This window comes from Convolutriloba macropyga, chromosome 1 (assembly GCF_964194025.1).
Source record: "Convolutriloba macropyga chromosome 1, txConMacr16.3, whole genome shotgun sequence".
NCBI lineage: Eukaryota > Metazoa > Xenacoelomorpha > Acoela > Convolutidae > Convolutriloba > Convolutriloba macropyga.
The window spans coordinates 69,902,654-69,919,757 of record NC_134468.1 but is presented as its reverse complement, the minus strand read 5'-3'; the positions used below and the strand labels follow the sequence as shown (position 1 = coordinate 69,919,757).

The following is a 17,104-nucleotide window of genomic DNA, read 5'->3' as shown; positions in this document are numbered from 1 at the left end:
ATCGTAGAAGGGTAATATAAGGTGATTTGGCTTACAAGCAACAATTATCATTTTCTTGTAATATTAGGACAAAAAACTATACAAGGTTCATATATGATTTCTCGGTAACAACAGAGCAATTATATATGATTTCATCGTAATAATAGGGAAGTCATGTAAGATTTACTGGTTATCAGACAAGAATTATATGAGTTCCGTCTAGAACACGCAAGGTTCAATTGTAATTTTTTGAGAATTGGATAAAATTTATGGAAGTTTTCTTTTTAGTAGAAAAAAACATGTGCAGTAACCATAAAATAATCACTTGATATTCAACTGTATTCATGGATGGATCAAAGATGACTTCTCTGCAATCAACACTGGATCAAAATTTTAAATCCATACAATTTCTCATTCTCGTATTGCAATTTCTAAGACTTTCTAATTCTAAATTTTTTTCAGAAGAATTCGTGCTATGATTTTTTTATCTGTTCTTTTTAACAAAACTACTCTCATATGCAAGTTTTTGTTCGTTATTCAAGGCTACATAATTGTTAACGTATGATTTAGTCGAAGTCATACAGGAAACATGTGAGTTCTCGTTTAACATTCAACGTTCAAATACGATGTCCTGGTAATCAGTGGTTAGTAATGAAACAATGATCATATTAGATTTCATTTCAACCATAGATAAATCATACGTGTTTTTCTTGTTCTCATTGCTGGATCAAATATCCTAGGCTTCATAATTTTGTTCTTTTTTAAAACTTATATTATATATATATATATATATATATATATATATATATATAATATATATATATATATATATATATATATATATATAAATATATATATATCTGCCTTTTGCCGCATCATGCTATGATCTTTTTTGATTTCTTGCTGAATCGCAATGATCGAAGAATTTTGCAAAGTTTTCATGAAGAGATTTCGCTTGCATGAACGCTGCTTTCTTGATTTTTCACTCACCTGTACCGTTTGGCATTATCGCCGAGAGAACAATTTTTCTGAAATTTTTATGAATCTTTGTGAATTTTTTTTTTAAAATTCTAATGAAAAAAAATTTTTCAAACAGAACGTAAGGCACACCAAAGAAACAAATTGCATGCTTTAAGCCGATTTGCCGAAAAAAAGTGATTTTAGACCAAAAACAGTAAAGATCGTATGAAATTCTAGTTTAATCAGACGGTCCGTAAGAAAAGGGAAAAGTTCTCGTACAGAAAAAAGTAATCTAAGTTAGTAATGAAATCAGGCAACTGAAATTGATATTTTACCAGAAAATATTAATTGCTCTGGAAAAATAGTTTATGGCAATTTTTCTAGGAGAGTTTGCGCAATTTAAATAGTTTTCTTGTTCCCAAATGTTTCAACAAAGTATTCAAATTTGATTAAAAAAGAGAAAGTAAAATCCCGGGGGGAGGATTTTCCCGGAAAATAACGGGGAAAAGAGTGTAAAGAGTGTAAAAATAAAAAATTACCCCCCTATTTCTCCGCTTAATTAACGGTGTAAGAGTGTAATTTTATGAGTGTAATTTTAAATAATAAGAGTGTAAATTCAAATAAAAATTCCACTTTCAATTTTCTTTTACACTTTTTCCTTTACACCTTTAAATTATTTTTACACTCTTTATATTCCAACTTTACATTAATTTTACACTCTTATATTCCACCTTTAAATTATTTTTACACTCTTCCACTCTTAAATTTAAAATTACACTCTTCATAATTACACTCTTAGACCGCTAATTAAGCGGAGAAATAGGAGGGTAATTTTTTTTATTTTTACACTCTTTACACTCTTTTCCCCGTTATTTTCCGGGAAAATCTTCCTCTTTACAGCTGAAAATTACCTATAAATTTTGAGAGCTGAAATAGGTTAAATACTGTCGGAAAAAATTTACAGTTGAACTAACGAACAACTTTTTGAGATTTTCTAGTATGTTCTGGGTGTGTTTCCCTCCTCCTTCTCTCAACCGGGCTGGGGACCGGCTACGGCGGATTTACAACAAACACCTATAGGAGATTTTGAGCAGAGCATTCGGTAAAAAACCGGGCTCAAACTCCATCTCCAAACAAAATAATACAAATTAAATTGGATTTAACAGCAGAAATTTAAATACTATACATAAATCATCCAATAGATACATAGAAATGCATACAGATCCGATAAAACTTCAATATTTTTTAAAACAAAGTCAGCGAAAAAGTCGAAATTTCCGTGTGAGATATTTACTTTTTTTGTAGGGCAGTTAGGCGAACAATTCTTTTTGCACTACAACCAACATACTACTGGTAGTTTGGGATATCAATTTGGTTCGCTTTGAACCACTCCTTGATTCGACGAAAAAGACCTATTTTTAAAATTAATTATTCGAAATAATCTCAAATTTCCGTACGAAAAATTAACTTCTTTTCTATGCAAGCTATAGTAAAAAATTTTTTATTTGAGACTCTATATACACAGGGGATACTCCATACCAAGTTTGGATTGATTTCAACAGCTTTTTGACCTAATCAAAAACACCTTTTTTAAAAAATTATTTAAAATTAATTATTCGAATTAATCGGAAATTACCGTACGAAAAACTTACTTTTTTCCTAGTCAAGCTATACCACAAATTCTTTTTGTTTTACACTCTAGATACACTGGTGATACTCCATACCGAGTTTAGTTCGATTTGGACAACTCTAAGACCTAATCAAAAAGACCAATTTTTTAAATTACTTATTTGAATTATTAGCAAATTTCCGTATGAAATACTAACTTTTTTCCTAGCCAAGCTCTGCCAAAAATTCTTTTTGTTTTACAATCTAGTTACCCATGGAATACTCGATACCGAGTTTGGTTTGATTTGGACAACTCCTTGACCCGATAAAATTCAACTATTTTTTAAAATAAAGTCAGCGAAAAAGTCGAAACTTCGGTGTGAGATATCTACTTTTTTTGTAGGGCAGTTAGGCGAACCATTCTTTTTGCACTACGACCTACATACTACTGGTAGTCTGGAATATCAATTTGGTTTGCTTTGAACAACTCCTTGACCCGATGAAAAAGACCTATTTTTAAAATTCGTTATTTGCGAAATGCGAAAATTTACAATCCGACCGAAGATGATTTTATGAACCAGACCGAAGAGAAAAATCGACCGCACGCCAACTACGTCCCCAACATGAGGTGCACAAAAATCCCAGCGGGGGGGGACCGACTAACCGGCGTCTCAACGGGGCAGGGGGGGGGTGCACCTCATGCGCGCCCGAGACCCTCACCTTAGAATAATAGTAAGACTGAAATAGACTTTTTTCCTAGGCAAGCTATACCAAAAATTCTTTTTGTTTTACAATCTAGTTACCCACGGGATACTCGATACCGAGTTTGGTTCGATTTGAACAACTCCTTGACCATATGAAAAATACTATATTTCAAAATTAAATATTTGAAATAATAGCAAATTTCCGTATGAAAAACTAACTTTTTTCCTAGGCAAGCTGTACCAAAAGTACTTTTTGTTTTACAATCTAGATACACTGATGATACTCCATACCGAGTTTTGTTCGGTTTGGACAACTCTAAGACCTGATCAAAAAGACCAATTTTTTAAATTACTTATTTGAATTATTAGCAAATTTCCGTATCAAATACTAACCTTTTACTGGTAGTCTGGGATATCAATTTGGTTCGCTTTGAACAACTCCTTGACCCGACGAAAAAGACCTATTTTTAAAATTCGTTATTTGCGAAATTCGCAAATTTCCGTATGAAAAACTAAATTTTTTCCTAGGCAAGCTATACCAAAAATTCTTTTTGCACTACAACCTACATACCACTGGTAGTCTGGGATATCAATTTGGTTCGCTTTGAACAACTCCTTGACCCGACGAAAAAGACCTATTTTTAAAATTCCTTATTTGCGAAATTCGCAAATTTCCGTATGAAAAACTAAATTTTTACCTAGGCAAGCTATACCAAAAATTCTTTTTGCACTACACCCTACATACTACTGGTAGTCTGGGATATCAATTTGGTTCGATTTGAACAATTCCTTGACCCGACGAAAAAGACCTATTTTTAAAATTCGTTATTTATTTCCGTATGAAAAACTAAATTTTTTCCTAGGCAAGCTATACCAAAAATTCTTTTTGCACTACAACCTACATACCACTGGTAGTCTGGGATATCAATTTGGTTCGCTTTGAACAACTCCTTGACCCGACGAAAAAGACCTATTTTTAAAATTATTTACTCGAAATAATCGCAAATTTCCGTAGGAAAAACTAACTTCTTTTCTATGCAAGCTATGGTAAAAATTTTGTTTGAGACTCTATATATACAGTGGATACTCCATACCGGGTTTGGTTTGATTTGGACAACTCCTTGACCCCATGAATAAGACCTATTTTCAAATATACTTATTTAAAATTATTCGGAAATAATCGCAAATTTCCGTATGAAATACTAACTTTATTCCTAGGCAACCTATACCAAAAATTCTTTTTGTTTAAGACTCTAGGTACACAGGGGATACTCTATACCAAAATTGGTTCGATTTGGACAACTCTAAGACCTAATCAAAAAGACCTATTTTTTAAATTACTTATTTGAATTAATAGCAAATTCCCGTATGAAATACTAACTTTTTTCCTAGGGAACCTATACCAAAAACTCTTTTTGTTTTAGACTCTATATACACTGGTGATACTCCATACCGGGTTTGGTTTGATTTGGACAACTCCTTGACCCGATGAAAAACACCTATTTTCAAAAATACTTATTTAAAATTATTCGGAAATAATCGCAAATTTCCGTATGAAATACTAATTTTTTAACTAGCCAAGCTCTGCCAAAAATTCTTTTGTTTTAGACTCTAGGTACACAGGGGATACTCCATACCAAAATTGGTTCGATTTGGACAACTCTAAGACCTAATCAAAAAGACCTATTTTTTAAATTACTTATTTGAATTATTAGCAAATTTCCGTATCAAATACTAACCTTTTACTGGTAGTCTGGGATATCATTTTGGTTCGCTTTGAACAACTCCTTGACCCGACGAAAAAGACCTATTTTTAAAATTCGTTATTTGCGAAATTCGCAAATTTCCGTATGAAAAACTAAATTTTTTCCTAGGCAAGCTATACCAAAAATTCTTTTTGCACTACAACCTACATACCACTGGTAGTCTGGGATATCAATTTGGTTCGCTTTGAACAACTCCTTGACCCGACGAAAAAGACCTATTTTTAAAATTCGTTATTTGCGAAATTCGCAAATTTCCGTATGAAAAACTAAATTTTTTCCTAGGCAAGCTATACCAAAAATTCTTTTTGCACTACACCCTACATACTACTGGTAGTCTGGGATATCAATTTGGTTCGATTTGAACAATTCCTTGACCCGACGAAAAAGACCTATTTTTAAAATTCGTTATTTGCGAAATTCGCAAATTTCCGCATGAAAAACTAAATTTTTTCCTAGGCAAGCTTTAACAAAATTTCTTTTTGCACTACAATCTACATACTACTGGTAGTCTGGGATATCAATTTGGTTCGCTTTGAACAACTCATTGACCCGACGAAAAAGACCTATTTTTAAAATTTGTTATTTGCGAAATTCGCAAATTTCCGTATGAAAAACTAAATTTTTTCCTAGGCAAGCTATACCAAAAATACTTTTTGCACTACAACCTACATACTACTGGTAGTCTGAGATATCAATTTGGTTCGCTTTGAACAACTCCTTGACCCGACGAAAAAGACCTATTTTTAAAATTATTTACTCGAAATAATCGCAAATTTCCGTAGGAAAAACTAACTTCTTTTCTATGCAAGCTATGGTAAAAAATTTTGTTTGAGACTCTATATATACAGTGGATAATCCATACCGGGTTTGGTTTGATTTGGACAACTCCTTGACCCCATGAAAAAGACCTATTTTCAAATATACTTATTTAAAATTATTCGGAAATAATCGCAAATTTCCGTATGAAATACTAACTTTATTCCTAGGCAACCTATACCAAAAATTCTTTTTGTTTAAGACTCTAGGTACACAGGGGATACTCTATACCAAAATTGGTTCGATTTGGACAACTCTAAGACCTAATCAAAAAGACCTATTTTTTAAATTACTTATTTGAATTAATAGCAAATTCCCGTATGAAATACTAACTTTTTTCCTAGGGAACCTATACCAAAAACTCTTTTTGTTTTAGACTCTATATACACTGGTGATACTCCATACCGGGTTTGGTTTGATTTGGACAACTCCTTGACCCGATGAAAAACACCTATTTTCAAAAATACTTATTTAAAATTATTCGGAAATAATCGCAAATTTCCGTATGAAATACTAATTTTTTAACTAGCCAAGCTCTGCCAAAAATTCTTTTGTTTTAGACTCTAGGTACCCAGGGGATACTCCATACCAAAATTGGTTCGATTTGGACAACTCTAAGACCTAATCAAAAAGACCTATTTTTTAAATTACTTATTTGAATTAATAGCAAATTCCCGTATGAAATACTAACTTTTTTCCTAGGGAACCTATACCAAAAACTCTTTTTGTTTTAGACTCTATATACACTGGTGATACTCCATACCGGGTTTGGTTTGATTTGGACAACTCCTTGACCCGATGAAAAACACCTATTTTCAAAAATACTTATTTAAAATTATTCGGAAATAATCGCAAATTTCCGTATGAAATACTAACTTTTTAACTAGCCAAGCTCTGTAAAAAATTCTTTTGTTTTAGACTCTAGGTACACAAGGGATACTCCATACCAAAATTGGTTCGATTTGGACAATTCTAAGACCTAATCAAAAAGACCTATTTTTTAAATACTTATTTGAATTAATAGCAAATTCCCGTATGAAATACTAACTTTTTTCCTAGGCAACTTATTCCGTGTAAAATTTCTACTTTCTTTGTAGGACGGTTAGGCGAACCATTCTTTTTGCACTGCAACCTACATACTACTGGTAGTCTGGGATATCCATTTGGTTCACTTTCAACAATTCCTTGAACCATTAAAAACTTTTTAAAGTCTAAGTTTTAACAAAATCAATGATCGAAGTCTAGATTCAATAACGTCTAATTCAACATCAATCTGACATAACGGAGGAATACTTTTGCACGAAATGGCAACTAAAGCATTAATATCGATTCAATCTATAAAGAAATTAAACAATTTGCTCTAGTAGAGTTTTAGGAAAATTACTGGAAGAGAATTTTAGGAAAATTACAGAGCTTTAGGAAAATTACAAAGGAGTCTGGATTGCTTCAAGTCTAATTTAACCTTAATCGTGCTCGAAATGGGTGAGCACATTAATAAAGTGAAGGTTGTTGAGAAAATGGAATAGAATAAGTTTGCTGTTTATTGAACAGCACTTGAAAACTCGAACTTCGGTCGACTTTTCTACACGATAGCCAAGAGGCTTAAGTTTGCTGTCTTGTCCGTGAAACTCAGTTGACGACAGATCTAACGCAAGCTTGTCAAAAATGTTGTAGAGCTGAACAGCACACAAAATCACCGACTCTTTCTCAATGAACAACAAAATCTGGCCGACTAAAATTTCGTTCTCCTCAGAAAGTGAAACAAAACTGTTTGCTTCAGATCTTGTATACAATTGGCTGTCCAGGTAGAATTTTTCTCGGTGTCTGCAAAACAAATGAGCCTCAGGAAATTGCTTTTGAAAATTTGAAAACACATTGTTTCGCTACATTTTGAAATCGTCTTTAAAGCCGCTTGGTTTACCCCTCAAAGCTTCAAGGAATCCGGTAAGATTATCGTTCTTCGCCTCCATGCCATCGAACTGTCTATAGCGAATGTATCGCTTAACTATAAGGCTGCAGGTATTAACAGTGCCAGTTAAAGTCTTTATGAGGTGATTATTGGCACTTTCAAACATAGTTGCAGACGTAGTCCACAAGGGCCCGAAGAATTTGCACTGCCATGCTAGATGTCGGAGCAGATGGAAATTAATTGAGTCGAACTTCTTTAAATGATAGCGGTTGGACATGTTGTAGCAGAAAACTTCTAACAGGTAACCACAAAGCTTGGCCTCGTCAACACTTTCGTACATAGAGCGGATTGCGAAGATTGAGTATTTGAGATTTTGTAAATTGGATTCATGCGCCAAAGGGTTTTCTGGAAAATTTTGGAACACTATTGGGGCAAAATACAGCAAAAAAGTTTTGAGTTCGTTGGCTTTGAAGTGCTCAAAAGATCGCAATGACCTGACTGATCGCTTGAATTCGCTGGGCAAAGTAACTTGTTTTGTTGCGTCATCAATTTTCTGTACCTCATCGTAGCTCAGTTGCTCAGCAAAAAAGTTGATAATGTCATTTGCAACTCTTTAAGACACTGGTGCATAGTGTACACGGGACAGGTTAATGGAAGATTAGGAATAACTTTAAATAAATATGATCGCCCCTTAACTCCGAGTGTATCAATCTCTGGGTCCTTCTCCTTTCTAGCTTTTCTTTTTTCAACACTCCCACTCTCAAACTGCCTTACTAAGTACTCGTGCATCCCAGGATCACGCATTGTGAACGATTGATTATTTGGATACGATCGACCGCCTGGATATCTTTGCACACCTCGCATGGTACACAAACCGCATCCATAATATCCATTAAATTTTTTCATTTGCAGGACATCGTGCTTGCACACAAGAACTAGTATTACAAAAACAGTTTGAAATTTCAGCTCGTAGTCAACCCCATTCACTTTAATTTTCCTGTCTTTTGATACTTAAGACAGATAGTGCTCAAATATGGAATCCCAATCTATCATTCCTTTGCCATACCACAACGAACATAGATGGATGTTATCAAAGGAAGAACGCAATTTTGGTGGCAAGTCAGCCAGAGCTACCCAAACAGGATAGGCTGAGCAATCACTAGACTCTTGCACCCTAACTCCATCCGTATTGGGGATAAGTTTCACATTAAGTGCATTTGCATCAAAAAGCGCTGTGAGCTTTAGATCTGTTTTCGTATCAGGATTAGCATAAGCTAAAATTTCTGTTATGTATTTTTCAACATTTTCTTGAAGTTTGTCAGCAAAACTCAAGAAAAATACTTCTCCCGTGCCGTTAGTATGGCATGCAATGCTATATTATGCCATGCCAGGAGGTCAAATAAGGCTTTGTCAGGCAAACAATGTCGCGCAGCAATTCCATACAATCCAATTGATGCGTTATGAGCAGTAACATTCGTGTTACAACTCAAGGGGTCCTGCGAGAACACAAACTGGTCTTCCACGGTTTCAGAATCTTTGCTTGAGTCTTCGTCGGACTCCGATTTAGAAACTGAAGATGCATCTTCACAAGATGCATCTTCACAAGAAACTTCTTCAGGCTCATTTTCAATGATATCTGGAGTTGCATGATCTGTGGTATTCATTTCAGTTTCATCAAGCACACTTTCCAACTCCGAGGACTGGCTGGAATCTACCTGATGGATAAATTTCCGTATTTGTCAACTCGCTGAATGGACTAATCGTCTTTTCACTTTATTTTTTCTCTGAGTTACAATTGCTCTTTTTCTCTCCACTTCCATCAGGTTAGGGGTTCCAGCACTTGACTGACTCGCTGAATATTGTGTCTGGAAACTTTCGCTTTGAGTTGAACTTCGAGACAAATCAATTGGTGTAGCCGGTAACTCGGTGCATTTTGGAAAAGGGCTTGCAACTGGGGGCGTAAAAGACTCCTGAGGATTTCCCGGGGACACAATATGTTCATCTTTATGTGGACATCTACACTTCAGTCGACCGTCTTTGAAATAGTTTGAACCATAACTTACAGTGATTTCTTCAAAGGGCTGTATCGAGCTAATTACTTTAAGAAAAACGCATTTATTATGCTGAAGCAAGGGGCTGGTGTAACCGAGAAAGAATTGAGTATTAGGCGAGCATGAGTGATTGGCGAAACGAATTGGGCCAAGCAAAACTAACTCATCGGTATCCAACTCACCACGCATAACCGAGAGATCCGACATTTCATTTTGAAGCTCGCAAGGGACGTTTTTGACCAGACCCACAGGAAAAAGTCTGAGAGGTTCGATCGATGGCTTAAGAACTCTCCCTGTGTGATTAAATAACCCGAAGCCACCAAAGTTGTCTGGTAGGATCTTGAAACCGGCTGCAACAGACTGCTGATAAATTCTTTCAAATTACCATATGTTTTCGCAAGATTTTTGTCATACTGAAGACTTTTTTCAAACTCATCGATACTATTCAAAGGCAGCATTGACTCGGGAGATACATTGAAGTCTTTAAGCAACTGACGAACAACTTGACCATCCGCAATCACTAACTCTTCGCAACTTATCATCACACTGGAAAAGCTTGATCGAGATTTGAAAACGAGTTGCTTTAAAAAAAAACTTAAGCTCAAAATTGAGTCAGATAAGAAACCTCTTATTAATCAAACATTGCCTCACATAAAGTGCCTCACCAAGTCTAATTGAATTTTGTCAGCGTAAAACTATTTAGGAAAGGTGAAGACGAGCTAAATGAACTTGGAGAAAATTGAACTGCAAGGGTAAATTTCTTAGTGTGCAATTATGCAATGAAACAAAGTTGGCAAATCTCAAAATCAATTTTAAAATTACTGCATTAGCTATAAATTAACGTATAAAGTTGTATAAAAAACGTAAATAAACACTGAGAGGGAGCGAGAATTAATAAGCTAATCTTATCGAAACAGAACTGAATGAACTCGAAGGGTAAACTTCTAAGTTAAATCTGGAATTTCTGTTTAGTTTCTGCAATTAATCAACGAATCAAAATCAAAACAAAAAAATTAGTTGTTTGCGCTGGCATTCTTTTTACGACAGTCTTTGCCGTACTGATTCGCAGCCTTCCTTGCTTCTTCACACGCTAGCTTTGGGGTATCAGGATACTTCTGCTTCACCACTTCTGAACGAAAAAAAACACTGGTGAATGAACTTTATTAATCATGCTTTTTCAAAACTTTTCAAATCGTTACGTGGCCTTTTTTCAATTTCAAAATTTAGCGACTTATAATGAACGTTAAGGGGAAATCCTAAAAAAGTTGTCTACAAGACCTAATTAATTACAAAAATTCTTACTGTGAAATTTTTCAAGAAGGGTTTCCGGAGCTTCTGTTCGGCCGTCAGCTTCTTTTCGTCTGGGTGCAAGGATGAAGTTACCACGATCGCTTTCTGCAAATAGTTTATCGAACAGTGCTCTGGCGATTTTCCCAACATCGGTTCCCGCGTAAATGGACATTAAATCCTCGTCCTCGTGCAGAACTACTACAGTGCCTCTTGCTCGCGAAGGATGTTCGTCCACACTCCGGAAACCGTGGACGTCCAACAAACGCAGTTCTTTCAACTCGATAGTCTGAACAGAAAGATGTTACCTAGGTTAATGCAAGGTCTATTGTCAACGCACGATAAATCTACTAGATAGGGTGAAGTGAAATAAAACATTCCTTTGCATGGAGTAAACTTGCATAGACCAAACTTACTTTCTGCTCAATTCGGGAGCACAGATTTGTTCAGATAGTATTGTCGTCTTCTGCAATACTGCCTGCATTGTTACCAGGGAGAGCGGCAGATGGGCAGGGTTGAGACAAAGCAACTACTTCTTGTTCCTACAGCCAAAGCGTCATCAGATCGGACTATTCCTTAATTGAACTAGCCAGTACACCGTGCAAAATATTAAGTATTTTGTGGCCTAAAACGTTTGTTTTTCTTCATTGAAAAAATTACCTGGTCACAAATGTTTCTTTGTACGACAGCTGGTTGCTGACTTGCACTCGACTTCGATTTCTTTGAAGTCTGTCCACTGTCTTTTCCGAGACTTAACTCCGCGCTCGTCATTATTGGAGGACGAGAAGAACTCAGGAAGTGTACTTCAACCATTGGAGCTTTCGATGATGTGATCACTTTCTTTTTCAAGTCCGATGGCCGTTTTCCTTCTTCAATCTCCGCCTTGTAATGTGCCATCTCCTGTTCCACTTTCTTCGCAGGACCTTTTGTGAGCAAGCAACAGGGGTACTTGTTATCTTTTATCTTCAGATTGTAGCACTCTCCCTCAATCATGCTTAGCTTTTGAGATGCCTTGAGTTTTGAGGGCCACTTTGTACTACTTAAACTCAAAAGCATGAGTTCTTTGTCAACAAACAACCAGGCCATATTAGTCGACACGAGGTGAGCTTTGACAGCGTTTTCCCTTTCAGCTTCAGAATCCGTATTGAAGCCTTTTTTGCTTGATCATGACGAGATCTTTTCATTTTCAACAATCTGAAAAAACTCAGAGACTGAAAAAACTTCTTATAAAAGTTTCAAATAATAACAAGCTCTAACAATTCTGCCTAATGATTTCTCTCGAAAGCTCTTCCAAAGAACCAAGAAAATGTCAGTCAAAACGGGGCACCTTTTCATGAAAACTAAGTACTGAAAATCTAGACTTAAAAAGTCATTGTAATTGTAATAAATTGAAACAAATTGGAAAAAGAGCACCTTGTAAAGAAAACTGAGTTAAACAAATCTTGACAAAACAAAAAATTCTCAGAAAACAACTGTCACCGCAAAAAGCAGCTTTCAAAGGATAATCAGTATTCTAAATCAAATCTTTCAAACAAATCTTCCAAACAAGCTCGTTACTCATTCATCGCAGTTGCAGAACCTTCATGGTCATCACTATTTTTCTCATCCTGACTCTCCCTGTTGGTGTCTTCAGTATTTGGTGATACTTCGTCAGACGCGTCTTGATTTTTCTTCAACTTCTTAGCTGCCCTCTTTTTCTGTTGATCGCACCAAAATGGATCACTCTTCCTCTTTCTATACCTCAACGAGTCCATGCCTGATCGGTTTGCTGATGTCCGAGCTTCTGAGTACGCGTCTGGCCAAATACGAGCGGGAAAGTTTTTCTTCACCAGGCCTTAAAAAATTCAAGTGAGGTTTGTAATACATATTACACTACATATTAAAAGCAAAAATTTGTTTATTTTAACAGCTCATTGTTCCATCGATTTTTTCAATAAGATCCGCCCCATTATTATCTTTTTTAAGTCAAGATTTTAAGACAAACTCAACCTTTGAAAATTTTTGTTCTCTTTGGCGAGGCAGGCTTTCTCACTTCACTGTCTCTCGTGGATGAAGTAATTTCTCTCTGCAGGCCGTTTTCACCCCACAGTGCCACCCGCAAGATTTTACCATACTGCTCAGGTCTGTCAGCCTTTGGTAAACTCTCCAGATCAATGTCATTGTAAAAGCTCGGAAGGTCTTCTGTCTGATCATCCCTTGCGTCATCCTGAATCTTTTCTCTGTGCACGTCTATCTAAAAAATTTGAAAACCTCAACTATTTTCAATCAAGTAACATACTCTATCGATAGGTCTTGAGACTTAAGTGGCTACAATCTATAATGAACTTTCCTAAATCGAGTTTATAACGAGATTATTTTAAAGATTCGAAAATACTCACAATCGCTTCCAAACTCTGCAGCTGTTGCTCCAATTTCTTGTTGCAATCAGCGACAGCCTTCTGGTTACTCCGTATCAAATCAGAGATCAATTGTTTGTCCTCTTTCAGAATTGCTTCAATTTTGGCATGGTTAGTGCATTTCTAAACAACCAATTCATGCATTGACAGCTTCTATTAAAATTACACTATAAGTTTAAAAAAATTATGGACAAAAAGTTTTACAGACTCTCAGAGCAAAAATGGATTTAATCAATTAAGTTTTCTCCGACTTTATTACTCTCAGCAACCCATCATACCTCATCTGACTACTCTAAACCAGTAGAAATATTATTCTAACCAAATTCTCCGGCGTTTGAGAAATGTTGTTTGGAGTCGGACTTCCAGTTGCATTGTGTGTCCACCTTGCACCCCTCTTTGGCGTTGCAACCACGTCTCTCTCACACTGGTCGGAAAATGACGAATAGAGCTCTCTCAACGACTCGTATTCAACCGCCATTGCAGCTGGTGTTCCATGCTTTAAAAGGACGCATTCTGTGTCCACATTATCAATATTCAGGGTTACTTTTTCATCTATTTCCAACTGCATTCGCTGGCTCACTTGAAATTCTTTCCGCTATCGAGGGTCAAATAATGATAGTTTCAAGACCTGGCACGCTTCAGTAAGAAAAACAAATTCAATTTTGAAAGGCATCTTGTACCTGAAAATAAGAGAATTATTGAGAACCTTTTAAACTACTACAGCCGAACTGATATCAAGATTAGAGGGCCAGATAAGAACACATATAGCATTGCTGAAATTTTTTGAATGTGAAAGTATGTATCAATAAACTGAACCTAAACGTAGCAACATAAAAACACAAGTTTCTGCTAGCATGAGACCGATTAACAATTTCCATTCAAACTAAACCTCAGTCTATCAATATCCATGGTGGCTTTAAATGCCATTTGGAATTTCTTCGCTCATGTCACTTGAATGAACGGACACCGTCGAATCAAAGCTCACATCTCCGGTTAGTTCAACAACTTCCGAATTAGCTCTCTCTAAAGTTTGTACCCTTTCTTCGAGTTGTCTGATCTTTTCCTTAAGCGCATTTATCTCAGAGAGCAAGCTGCGGAGAGTAACCGTGGAAGCAGGAACATTTGGAACAGAAGACGAGCGACGCCTTTCATAAATAAGGCCAGTTTCATTCAAAACGAGACCTGTTTGGTCCATAGTCAAAGCTGAAAAACTAACCCTATTTTTAATATAATAAGCGAAAAAGCTGAAATTTCCGTGTGAAATATCTAGTTTTTTGTAGGGCATTCAGGCAAACCATTCTTTTTTGCACTACAACCTACATACAACTAGTAGTCTGGGATATCAATTTGGTTCGATTTGGACAACTCTAAGACCTAATTAAAAAGACCATTTTTTAAATTACTTATTTGAAATAATAGCAAATTTCCGTATGAATTACTAACTTTTTTCCTATGCAAGCTATACCAAAAATTCTTTTTGCACTACAAACTAAATACTACTGGTAGTCTGGGATATCAATTTGGTTCGCTTTGAATAACTCCTTGTTCCGACGAAAAAGACCTATTTTTAAAATTCGTTATTTACGAAATTCGCAAAATTCCGTATGAAAAACTAACTTTTTTCCTAGTCAAGCTATACCAAAAATTCTTTTTGCACTACACCCTACATACTACTGGTAGTCTGGGATATCAATTTGGTTCGATTTGAACAATTCCTTGACCCGAAGAAAAAGACCTATTTTTAAAATTCGTTATTTGCGAAATTCGCAAATTTCCGTATGAAAAACTAAATTTTTTCCTAGGCAAGCTATACCAAAAATTCTTTTTGCACTACACCCTACATACTACTGGTAGTCTGGGATATCAATTTGGTTCGATTTGAACAATTCCTTGACCCGACGAAAAAGACCTATTTTTAAAATTCGATATTTGCGAAATTCGCAAATTTCCGTATGAAATACTAACTTTTTTCCTAGGCAAGCTATACCAACAATTCTTTTTGTTTTACAATCTAGTTACCCATGAGACACTCGATACCGAGTTTGGTTCGATTTGAACAACTTGACCATATGAAAAATACTATATTTAAAAAATAATTATTTGAAATAATAGCAAATTTCCGTATGAAAAACTAACTTTTTTCCTAGGCAAGCTATACCAAAAATTCTTTTTGTTTTACAATCTAGTTACCCATGGGATACTCGATACCGAGTTTGGTTCGATTTGGACAACTCCTTGACCCGATAAAATTCAACTACTTTTTAAAATAAAGTCAGCGAAAAAGTCGAAACTTCCGTGTGAGATATCTACTTTTTTGTAGGGCAGTTAGGCGAACCATTCTTTTTGCTCTACAACCTACATACTACTAGTAGTCTGGGATATCAATTTGGTTTGCTTTGAACAACTCCTTGACCCAACGAAAAAGACCTATGTTTAAAATTCGTTATTTGCGAATTTCGCAAATTTCCGTATGAAAAACTAACTTTTTTGCTAGGCAAGCTCTGCCAAAAATTTTTTTGTTTTACAATCTAGTTACCCATGGGATACTCGATACCGAGTTGGGTTCGATTTGGACAACTCCTTGACCCGATAAAATTCAACTATTTTTTAAAATAAAGTCAGCGAAAAAGTCGAAACTTCCGTGTGAGATATCTACTTTTTTTGTAGGGCAGTTAGGCGAACCATTTTTTTTGCACTACAACCAACATACTACTGGAAGTCTGGGATATCAATTTGGTTTGCTTTGAACAACTCCTTGACCCGACGAAAAAGACCTATTTTTAAAATTCGATATTTGCGAAATTCGCAAATTTCCGTATGAAATACTAACTTTTTTCCTAGGCAAGCTATACCAACAATTCTTTTTGTTTTACAATCTAGTTACCCATGGGACACTCGATACCGAGTTTGGTTCGATTTGAACAACTCCTTGACCATATGAAAAATACTATATTTAAAAATTAATTATTTGAAATAATAGCAAATTTCCGTACGAAAAGCTAACTTCTTTTCTATGCAAGCTATGCCAACAATTCTTTTTGTTTTACAATCTAGTTACCCATGGGACACTCGATACCGAGTTTGGTTCGATTTGGACAACTCCTTGACCCGATAAAATTCAACTATTTTTTAAAATAAAGTCAGCGAAAAAGTCGAAACTTCCGTGTGAGATATCTACTTTTTTTGTAGGGCAGTTAGGCGAACCATTTTTTTTGCACTACAACCTACATACTACTGGAAGTCTGGGATATCAATTTGGTTTGCTTTGAACAACTCCTTGACCCGACGAAAAAGACCTATTTTTAAAATTCGTTATTTGCGAAATTCGCAAATTTCCGTATGAAATACTAACTTTTTTCCTAGGCAAGCTATACCAAAAATTCTTTTTATTTTACAATCAAGTTACCCATGGAATATTCGATGCCGAGTTTGGTTCGATTTGCAAAACTCCTTGACCCGACGAAAAAGACCTATTTTGAAAATTAATTATTCGAATTAATCGGAAATTAACGTACGAAAAACTAACTTTTTTCCTAGGCAAGCTATGCCAAAAATTCTTTTTGTTTTACAATCTAGTTACCCATGGGACACTCGATACCGAGTTTGGTTCGATTTGAACATTTCCTTG

General features: G+C 35.5%; 1 protein-coding gene across 1 annotated transcript in view; it reads right to left on the bottom strand.

Annotated features, from left to right (window-relative positions):
• Positions 1–17,104, bottom strand: part of LOC142342048 (GTP-binding protein 4-like) — a 323,401-nt gene that overhangs the window by 230,848 nt on the left and 75,449 nt on the right. The gene's annotated exons all lie outside the window — the stretch shown is intronic.